The following is a 6035-nucleotide window of genomic DNA, read 5'->3' as shown; positions in this document are numbered from 1 at the left end:
GCCATGGGCTTCTGGAGCTGGAGCTCCACTGGGTGATCAGGTCCAGCTGACAGACAGGAGACAGCAGGTACAGCAGCCTGGAGAGGAGGACAGAAAGATGGAGACAATCAGATACCGTTACAGAGCCATACATATCTATCAGACCCATCAATGCGCCTTCCTCCATCCCTACAGAGTCTTTAACTTCAAGTGCTGCTGCTGAGTCTGCACTGTGCTGCGGCTGCCTGCCAGCAAGCTGAATAAATCTCAGCGTCTCCGCTGCAGACAGCACTTTTCATCTGTTGGGAAATAAACAAAAAGGCAGATGGAGGGTTGAGGGCGACTCCTGATAAAAGCATGATATAGCAAGTATGTAAATGCTCCAAGTACAGGAAGTTCTGTTTTTGTTGTTCTTTCCTCATAGAAGCTCAGACAGCAGGTGGAACAACTGTCTGCGAGGGCTCCAGTGTTTCGGGGGCCACCTCAGCAGCGACCTCCCAGTCACCCATCTTCGGCCTTCCTCACAGCACAGATTACTGAACTGACCTGGAGCTGAATCCTGAGCCCTCAATCTGAAGTTAATACAGCAGCGCTCATGCACAGTGACCTTGCAGCCTTCATTCTGCAGGGCTCTGCAGGTGTGCACCAGGCTACTGTCTTTAAACACAAAGCAGAGCTGGATCGTGCAAATCACTCGTGTGTCAGACCGAAATCAAGCGGCAAGCGATGCTGCTAGTCGAGCAGAATATAAATAGAAACAGAGAGGATGTGTGTGTGTGTGTGTGTGCGTGTCCTCTGAAGCCAGTTTCATGAATAGGAGATCTCTCTGCTCTTGCATAAGATTTCAATCACCTGGTGATGGATGAGTGCACCTGACATAAAAAGGTGCCGAGGGGCACACACATGACCACACCAGCAGATAAAGGTGGACAGATGCTCCGACACATCTGTTCTCCGTGCAGCACCACAACCTTGGGACGTCTTTCTCATTGCGACGGTGTGAACACTGTATTCACTCGGACGTTTGCCGGGCCTGTAAAACTGCCTTCGCGTGGCAGTTCCAGATTTACATAACCTGTGGAGGAGAGGTGATTTCAGGCTCAAACGGCCGACATGCACATGCAGATCTGGGGATAAAAAGTCATGCATCCTAACGTTCCCAACACACCGGGCCTAACTTGTAAAACTCCTCCTCATCAGGACCTTTAAAAAAAGCACCAAAAAGATGAGCTCTGGGCTTGTAAGAGCCGGTTACTCAAGGAATGTTTCTATTTTTACTATTTCCATAGAGACATGGATTGGACCACACCCTAGGGATCTCCAGTAAGTCAAAACATCTGATGATATTAGAGGATTGAAGAAAGAATTGTTGGGTTAGAAGTGAATGTAACACTGAGGAGAGAGAAACCTTTAAAAAAAGATGGCTGTTCTTTTATTTAATCATCTAAAAGAAAAGACAGTGACATGTCAAACAGCTCACTGGATGTCCTGCAGTCAAAAACATTACTGCTGTTACTATAAGCATCTGTTGTTGTTGCTGATGGGGGCGGCGGTGGTGATATCCTCAGTAAATAGGCCAGGGTTCATTCATGCATGTGGCATACACAGTGTTATTTGAATGCTGTCTGAGGGTGGGGCTTCGTCTACATCAGCTGCTCGCGTCACGGATGCGGATCCTGGGTTTACATATGTGCCCTTACAGTAGCACAATAAGTGTCTGAGCGTGATCAGCTGACCTTATGATGCCTGGCATCGCCATTAAATCCATTTATTTGTGAGAGCAGTGAAAGCAGCAGAGCCCTACTCACTGAGCCGAGGCTGATCCGGGCTGGTTCCCTCTGTCCAAAATCCAAAAAGAGACCCCCGGTGCCGTTAAATAATCCCACAGGGAGGAAACAGGCAGATATCGATGAATGTCCCTCGGATGAGCAGGTAGAAGCGGTGTCTCCCTGACAGACAGTCAGTGAGAGCAGGCCGGGCGGGTCTGTGATGCTCCTCCGCTCTGGATCCTCTCCAGCGCGCTGACAGCTGATGATCAAGGTCACCTCGGTTCGGTTCCCAAAGTCGCTCTTGACCCGGTCCAGTCCTGCTTCCCTGCAGCCATCTCCCTCTGTCCGTCTTCTCTGCCTCTCACTCTCTCCGGCGCCTCTCTCACCACCGTGAAGCCGGACAGGAGGAGAACAGTAGGACGTCCGGCCGACGCCTTCAAAATAAAGGCACTATTATTGAACACATTTTAACCCAGAAACTAAGAGAATGGACATTTTTACATTTTAAATGAATATGTCCTCTTTCAGCATATACTCATTGTCACAAAGCCCTGAATTCCCGATTTGATAATAGTATTATGGAGGAATGTCAGAATGTCATATTAGAAGCTATGAAAAATTAGCTTCAGTGTCTATTTGGACAAAATGATAACATGATTTACATTGATCTGATTTAATAACAATGATTAATGAGCTATGTGTACTCATCTGGTTACTTGTTGTGGTTTAATTGATCAATTTAGTTTCTAGCTTTACATTTTTAATTTTAAAGGCACTTAGATGTATGTTATGAAGTGTAGTTGTTGTGTTGTGTCTTTTAGAACAGCTGCATATTTGCTCTCGTGTGTAACTCTCATGTAATTACTTTTAATTATGTACTGTCGTTGTAAAAACAATTGATTTTGGCAAAGTAAGACTGGAATGGTTGTGCTTTTAATTTGTAAGCACCGCTTTGCCTCTAACCACATCCTGGAGGACCCAGTCTGACTTGCCGGTCCTACTCCCTGCTGTAATGCATCCATGATCCAGACACCCAATCCAGGAACCAAGCCGCTCTGGACCGAGCACCAGTGACGTCACGAGCACCCATAACAGAAGGGGGACAGGCTGCCATTTATGAAACACATACACAAGGAAGGAAGCCTTCCTCTGAGTCATTCACAGTTTTTGCTCATTTAATTTAATTCAGTTACATTTTTATTCACTATCTCAAAAAAACAGACATTATACCCCAGCTCATTGTCATGCATCAAAACATCCAACCACCTGCATACTATACTGTAAGTAAACAGGTATTTTCTTTATTGATCGTGGAGTAAACACAAATGAGACTAATTCCCAGGAATCCGCAGTGATTGCCTCCCACTTTAGCTGGACTGGACAAAGAGGAGCCATTGTTCTCTGGAGACAAAACACAGCTGAGTCAGCATTCCTCACCCTCACCACTCTGGACCCGAGCACGCTGTAACTGGCTACATCAGTTTAACAAGGTCCAATGCAACATACCAGTCCAAAGAAACAGAGGCCCAGCTTTAACATGAAATACGATACTTGTTGAATAATCTAAATCTATCACTGTGGTGAGTTTAAAGCTATTTTGGGGGAAAGTTTTGGAAGTATTGATTGTATACTTATTGATAAATCTACGCTGAATGCTTTTTGTGATGGATTTTTAAAAAACGAAATAACTCTGTGCTCCATTGCAACATTGGGACAACACAACAGACCTTCGGTAACAGCTTTGCATTCATGTACTTATACATTTTAATGTTACACATCAGTGGTGTACAGTATGCACTCAGCCACCATCTGTTTAGTAGAGGAGTAACAGAACTGGTTAAAAGAGCGCTATGTAGATTTGGAAACGAAATTCAAACTCATCGACCTGTGTGAACTCAAAACACTTGCACCTTTGCTACTCTAATTAAACAAACTCAGGCATATCTATTTTAAGTATCTTTATTAATGAATGAACAAGTCTCCGTCAGAGAGGAATAAAGTCTCCAGAACTCAGTGAATTGTCCTATATAATGGATGACAGAAGACCCTCGAGTGAAGTTCCCTAACAGACCGCTACTGTAAATTGAGATCTAATGTATGAACATTCTTCTGTATGGTCAGGTCAAGTCGATTTTTATCTGCAGTAAATTCCCAGTTTAAAATAGAAGTACATGTATCTAAATCTACTCCGCTTGATTGACAGCTAATCTGCCCCGCCCCCCACCTGGAGCCTTCTTCTTCTTCTTCTCCACCTACTCCTGCAGCACACTGCACTGTGTCTCTCACCAGCTCCCCCTGGGAGCCAACCCAAGTTCTGACACTCTCCGTGGCTCAGCGCCCCCACCATGGCCCACCGTCTCCTACTGGCTGTCATAAAGCTACTTCCACTGCTGTGATTAACTCGATTCCAATTCCCATTGTTATTTCACATCGCAAATCAATACACCTGCACAGGTGTAGTCGAACTATTGATCACAGTGTGCTTGCTGTTCCAGCTAGATCAGCTAACACCAAACCTCACACCAGCAATCTAATCTTTGGGTTATTTAACATCTGCTCACTGACCAAGAGGGGACCTCTGCTCTTTGATCGACTGAATGATCGTAAGTTTTTCTTCTGCCTGACTGAGACAAGGCAGCAGCCTAATGATTTTTCACACCTTAATCAAACAGTTCCTCCTAGATTTGTCTACTCATCACAACCCCGTACCTCTGGCAGAGGGGGTGGCCTAGAGACACTATACAATCAAATATGGAAAGTGTCCTCCATCACAGTGCCTGTACATCCCTCATTTGAGTCCTCAACAAATCAAGGGCCTAACTCCTACTATTCTGGCCACTATCTATCGACCACCCAAGCCGAATCTGCCTTCCTACAGGAATTCTCAGCCTTCCTAACAACCCTATGCTCTGTGTCCCCTAACTTAATATTGCTAGGTGATTTCAATATCCACTGGGATAGCATCAACAATGTTATTACAAAGGACTTTACCTCATGCCTTGACAGCTTTGGACTACAGCAACATATTGACTTTCCAACACTCTCCAAAGGACACATTCTTGACCTAATCTGCTGCTCTGTTGTAACCCCTCTTAACTGTTGTGCCTCAGATTTGACCATCTCAGACCACAAGCTAATATCCTTTGATGTCATGCTAAGATTATCCAGGACTAGCATGCCTCACTCTATCTCCTTTGGAAACATCAAAGATATTGACTTGTCGGCCCTCTCTAATGGATTGATGATTTTCCAAGCAGAGACAATTTATCTACCACAGATGAATTGGTATCCAACTACAATCTCAGACTTCAGCGACTGCTAAATACTCTTGCACCTCTGAAACAAGGTCTGTTTCCTTTGCCCACTCTCCTCATTGGTTTACACCAACCCTACGCCAGCTCAAAACCAAAGGCAGTTAGACCCCCTGCCCACCTACCTGGTAAAAAGCTGCATGCCTGCCTTGTCCTCTCTCATAACTGATATCATTCATTCCTCACTGACTTCTGGTGTTGTTCCATCATCACTAAAGACTGCTGCAATTACTCCAACTATCAAGAAACCTGTTGAGGACCCGAATGATTTGAACAACTTTTGTCCCATCTCAAACTTGCCATTTATCTCCAAAATACTTGAAAGAACTGTTGCAGCTCAACTAATAACCCATCCGTCTCACTACAACCTTTTTGAACAATTTCAGTCTGACTTTCGTGCCCATCATAGCACTGAGACAGCCCTCGTGAAAATCACAAATGACCTTTTGATGGCATCTGACTCTGGCTTACTCTCCATCCTGGTTCTCAGTGACCTTAGCGCAGCCTTCAACACTGTCTCTTATGACATTCTCCTGGACAGGTTGGCCTCTGTTGGGATCATTGACATCCCTCTGGCTTGGCTGAAATCCTATCTCACTGGTCGCACACAATTTGTCCAACTCAAGACCCTAAGATCTGGCTCCACTCCATTTTCCAGTGGTGTTCCCCAGGGCTATGTCCTTGGCCCCCTTACTGTTCACTATTTACCTTATGCCCCTTGGACACAGTTTCATTTCATATTAAATTCCACTGCTATGCTGACGATACACAGATATCTCCACCAAGCCTACTTCCACTCTACCTCCTCGTTGGCACCAGATCCACCCTGGCAAAGCACCACCCTTCTCCATGTCCATCGAAATTCCACTGTCCTACGATCCCCCCAGGATAAGGATCCTGGGTATCACTCCGCACCTGTACCTTCAAAGCCCACATCAACAATGTTACCCGGTCTGCATACTTCCATCTACGCAAC

The sequence above is a fragment of the Sparus aurata genome, chromosome 3, assembly GCF_900880675.1.
Source record: "Sparus aurata chromosome 3, fSpaAur1.1, whole genome shotgun sequence".
Lineage (NCBI taxonomy): Eukaryota > Metazoa > Chordata > Actinopteri > Spariformes > Sparidae > Sparus > Sparus aurata.
This window is presented reverse-complemented; position numbering follows the sequence as displayed.